Raw genomic sequence first — 6000 nt, 5'->3', positions numbered from 1 at the left:
GCCCATGGCTGCGAAGTCCACACTAGTTGCAGTGTTCCTGATGTGTGAGCACGTACTCATAAATTAGCAGTCCAAGTGTTTAATTTTCATGCAAGTACTTATGTGTTTACTAAAGATTAGCATTTTAATTAGTCTATATTTTTCTCTCAGACAATTGGCACGAATAGTATTTGCAGATACCTGACTGAAAGGATGCAAAGTGAAAATAGTGTGTGTGGGTGGGGAGGGGTTTACAGAGTTTTATTTAAAATCCTAATTAGCTAGTTATTCCCTTTGCATGAAAGAAAATGGTATGAAGTATATGTTAGATAACCACCGACATATGAGATTTTGTGTGCTTGGATAATTTACAGCCTTGTTTTTTGTAACAGTTTATTTATTGGTTATTTTTGGTGGAGTTGTTTCTTCTCAATCATAGCCTTTTATAGAGAACTGAGCAAAAGCCTTTTCTCTCAGATTTCTTTGGATTATATATTTAAGTCATGCTTGGAATATTAAGCATTTTGCCTCCTTCATTTAAGTTCTCACAGTGTAACATTATGAAGTGGCTTTAATTTAGCTAATTTCTATGAGATATCCAAAGAAAATGATTGAGATACTTGAGTTCTGTTGAAAGGGTTTCTGATGCAATTGGATGAAATCTTTATTGTGAGAATTTCCTTTAATGGAACACCTGAAAGAAATAAAAGTTTTCCAAAGAAAGGAAATAGAGACGCTTCACCTGGAATTGCCCTCATGGGTGGTCACTGGAGAGAATTTAGTCTCTTAGGCAACTTCAGAGGTCATTTCACAGATTCAAAAGAGGTAATTCAGAAACTGTGTGCTATTCTCAAGAGACTCAGAAAATGTGTCCTGTTTTCTCCTGTTACCACGTCATAAAAATGAAAAGCTTTTACCAAATCTTCTTTCTAAGAGCTTTTTTTATTTATAACTTTTCTGTATTTCCTACTTCATATTTTTTAAATTTTTGTTCAAAAACATTTTCTACTTTAATATATCATCTTGTTCTGACATTATATCCCCATAAAATAATAGTATGAGACTTGTACTTGTTTTATTTTCTTTCTTGCAAATTTTCTAAGACATCATAAAGTAGGGAAACACTACTTTATGCTCAGATCATTTTTTTGTCAGATGGCCTAGATTTTGTTTTGACCACTTAAACTTAATGAGAAAATTTTGATATCCTTAAAGATGTAGCTTATGCATGTGAAACATAATTTTTGCTTTGCAGTGTCATTTTTCTATGTAATGGTTAATTTTAAAAGAAGAAAAATTATCTTTAAAATTGGACAGATTTGAGATGGAAGTAGTGTCATATACTTTTAAAAATGTGTAATGGAATCTGATCATCTTTATTGGTATAGTTATGACTAGCTGTCACATACATATGTGTTATAGTGTTATATATAACCATGTTGTGTTATTATTCCAAGTAGCAAGAAATTTGACAGACAGCGAATGGCTCTCTGAAGAGTAGAGAACACAAAACTAAGAGACATATAAATTTTCATGAAAAAGAAAACAAAACACATGAAATGGCAAATGGTTAAACAGAGAGGCAATATTATGATCTCTCTTTTTTTCATAGAATCACTAAGAAAATAAGGACTTCAAATCTGGAATTTTTATTATTGTTTTTAAAAACTGAAAATTCTGAAGGAATTTCAATTTTATGATGATCTCATAGTGTACTATGAAATCGTACTTCATAGAGTACGATTTATAGCACTGACAAAAAAATGAACTTTTCCGCACATGAAGACTAGTATCAAAAGTTTTTGTTGACTTCAACTCTTTTTTATACCACTTCTTCTGAAATGTACTTCATGCTTCTTCCTTGCCTTCTCAAGTTGATCGTAATTTTATTAAACTTAGAGTCATGATAATGAATATCAATTGTTATTCAGTGGAATCTTCTTAACTGTTAAAACTGAGTTTCTTGGCTCTGAAAAGTAATTCCTCTTTACAGTGATTTTATTAATTTTGTCTAATATTTATTTACATTTATTTTTCATGCTTTCAGCATTCCTACTTCCTGCTATCAATATTCATATGTCCAGTAGTCACTATAATATTTAATTTCAAATTCTAATCAACTAGTAAATCAATAAGTTGACTTCAGAATTATATCAGGTAATGAGGCATTCTCCTTTCTTAAATATGTGAACCATGGTGCAAAGATGTTTTGGCATCCCTGTTTGCTCTTAGTTGCATTTCTCATTAGTTTCAGTAACTGAGTGAATGATCTCTAGATTTTAAAATTTTTTCTGTATTCAAACCTCTAACTCAGTCTCCAGGGTAAAAAGAGCTAGGACAGTTAAATTGAATGCACTGTATTCTGTTCACTTAATTTAGTCATTTTAATCCCCACAAAGTCAAATATACCATGATCTTTTTTCTTGCTCCATTGACAGATAATCATTGGCAACAACACATGCACATCTTAATATTAAGAAACTATCCCAGCTCTTATTCAGAACAATCCTAACCTACTGCTAACACAGTCACTTTCAAGATGTTGAAGAACACTTTGGGAATTAGGCTGAGAAAATAAAAGACCTGACCAATAACAAAGCACTGTGTCTTCAAGTAGTCTGCACCTGCATGTGGCATTAGAAAAGTAATGACTGCATCGTTTCAACACTTGGAATCATCTCTGCAAATGAATATAAAATGCCTGGGACTCAAAAACTAAAACTTGACAGCTCTTGTTCCCCAGGCATTATGTGATTTGTAAACTAAAGCATAAATTATTATTTCTCTGAGCACAAATAATTTCTCATGTACCATGACCAAGAGCAATTCACAAGGCTTTCCACAATGAAGCACTATACTAGGAGACTTGCCACATTTACATAAGAAACATAGTGAATAAGTGTTTGGTAATCCAAAAATAGCTAAGTGTCCTACTTAATGCCACACTGTGGCTAGACTAATTATTTATCATCTTTCTGATTCAGTTTCTTCTTCATCTGTAGAGTTGAAACTACTTCGAAAGAGACAATGGCCAAGTATTGTATATTTCACATGACTGTTTAGGGGAATTAATTACTGAGTAGAAAAGGTTGTGAATTTATCAAACCAAATGATGCCTTGAAATATGCAGAGGCTTTGAATACTTGCTATTATTGGAATGATCAGCATCAATATTAATAAGTTATCTATAAAATGCGTTTCAGATTTTTGCTCATTTTTCTTTGTGGGTCACACGCAGTGATACTCAGAGCTTGCTGCTGGCTCTCTGCTTCGGGATCATTCCTGGCTGTGCTTGGGAACCGTATATGTTGCTGGAGATGGAATCCAGGTCAACTGTGTGCAAGGCAAATACCGTACTTGATGGATGATCTCTCTGGTCCTATAAAATATACCTTGATTCAGACACATGCTAGATGAGACTGATTCGTTACTTTGCATCATTTTTATGCATAAAGTCTTCATTTAAAATGCTATAAACCTCATTTTGTACAAAATTGGTACCAAATTGCTACCAAAAAATAGTATTGTAAATATTTTTAAATAAATTCTAGTAACAATAGCAATATGAGGGTAACAAAATATTTGTGAACATCACCCCCTTAAGTGTAACTCTAAAATCTTTAAGTATAAGTGATTTATCAGTTAAATAGGTACTGTGAAGGCAAGAAGATGGATCAGTGGCTAAAGTATTTTAAGCCACTACAAGAACAAAGTAAAAAGTTCAAACCCAAGTGGCATCTCTTGCACCTAGGCAATAATGTCAGTATTGCTGTTGTGATCCCCAGAGAATGAGGAAAAAAATAAGAAAAACTACTCTCAATGAAAGAAACAGGAACAGTTCTATGCAAATAAAGGGAATGAGGTTCTATTTCCTCCAGGAATACATTAATAATCCTTGCAATGCATACTCCATAAAAGTTTCCAGCTGCCCCTCTTCACTAGTTCCCATTTATTTCTTAAGTCACAAAATAGGTCTCACTCTCCCAGGAAACTCCCCCCCCCCCCCGCAGCTTCCCCAAGTCTGTTTTTCCTCCATCATAACATTTCTCTTATTTTCTGGCAATTGCTTATTTCTTTCTCTAGGTTAAGCTTTCGTGAGTCTTTTGCAGGGTGTCAAAAAACACTTGAGGACAAATTAACAAAGTGCAAATTAACAAGAAATTGATCCTATGCTAGGAAATTAGAATACAAAGACCAAAGCCTGGTCCTTGTCCTCAAGGAGTTTGTTCTGGGAGTAAATTAAATAAAAGAGGGCGTGGGCTGGGAGAACAGGTTGTCACAGAAGGATTTGTGGACCATTGTCCGGAGACTAGAAAACCAAGTAACTAGTCATAGAACCTACCTTGACATACTATAACCATAATAGAACTTGAGGAAATGTTTCATTGACATAATAAATATCAACATAAGTATTTTTAAATATCTGAGTTATAGGACAAACTGAGTTCCAGAAAAACTTAGAGAAATTTTAGAAATACTTATAAAAGAATTTTTTAACTTCCTAGCATTTTATTTTTTAGGTTACAGATTTCAAAGAACTTTTGAAATATTCATTACTATGAACAGTTTTAATTTTTAATTGTTTACTATACAAATTCATTTCTCAGTAAAATGTTCTCATTAACAGTTTTGTTTTTAATATTATGAGGTTTCATAACATTATAAAACATGAATTTAATTCCATATCTTTTTCTGTGTCATCATCACTGTTCCCTCTGCAAAGTTCCATTGCCATCCCATCAACAAAAAGACCCCTCTCCAAATTCCTTCCACTCCTAATCTCTTCCCTATGGAAACCTTCATCATTTTCACTGACTCTAAGCATTAATTTTTTTAATATTATTTTTATAAAATTTATTTAAAGGTACACTTAACATAATTCCTCAGTAGAGAGAATACTCTGATTCAACTATTCCTCCCCCTGGGCATTTATCTAAGAATATGAAAAGTAAGTAAAAGACTGTATCTTTTTTAAAAAAAAATTTATTAGTGAATCACCATGAGATACAATTACAGATTTACATATTTTAGTGCTTGTGTTTGTCTAAGCATTAATTTTCTTGCTTCTTCCCAGTTTATTTGCATTAGAAATTCATTCAGTAAAATCATTTAGCAATTGTCTCACTTCTTTACACTCCTTTACTTATAACTTCGTCTCATCCATTTTGTCCTAAAGGGAAAATTCATCTTTTCTCTCTTTCTCTCTCTCTCTGTTTTGTAGGTGGGGACACACCCAGAAGTGTTTCAGGGCTTACTTCTGGCTCTGTGCTTAGGGATCACTCCTGACAGTACTAAGGTACCACAAGTAGTACCAGGGACCAAAGAGGGTCAGCTGCGTCCACGGCAAGTACCTTAGTCCCTCTACTATCTCTCCAGCCTTCACAATTAATCTCTTTTAATATAGGTCATCATCAAGAGTGTGTGGTAAAATCCCATTAAACTTTTTGTCTGCATTTTCCTAAAAATAAATTGTGTTGATCATTTTCCAAAGTATTCACGGATTTTCTGCATGTGTTCATCAGGAAAGAGTCTGTTCAGGTCTTTTGCCCACTTTTTATAAATGGGTTTAGGAATTGTGTGACTTCTTTATGCATTTTTTTTCTTTTTTTATTAGTGAAAAACCATGAGGTACAGTTATAGGCTTACAAATTTTGTGCTTGGGTTTCAGTTATACAATGATCAAATGCCCATCCCTCCACCAGTGCCCGTCATCCATCCCCACGGGTCCCAGCATCCCCCCCCAACCCTCATTCCCCCCCCTCCCCGTCCCATCCTGCCTCTGTGGCAGGGTATTCCCCCTTGTTCTCTCTCTCTTCTTTTGGGTACTGTGTTTTGCAAGAGAGGCTTTGAGTGGCAATCATGTTTGGTCTATCGACTACTTTTAGCATGCTTCTCCCACCCTGGGAGGGTCCTCACAACACCCTTTATTTGGTGCTCTCTTCTCTATCTGAGCTTCCTTTTCACCTAGAGCCTGTGGCTGGCCTTCCATTCATGGAGCAAAATTCCTGGTACTAATCTCAG

The sequence above is a fragment of the Sorex fumeus genome, unplaced genomic scaffold (genome assembly GCF_029834395.1).
Source record: "Sorex fumeus unplaced genomic scaffold, SorFum_2.1 ptg000018l, whole genome shotgun sequence".
NCBI lineage: Eukaryota > Metazoa > Chordata > Mammalia > Eulipotyphla > Soricidae > Sorex > Sorex fumeus.
This window is presented reverse-complemented; position numbering follows the sequence as displayed.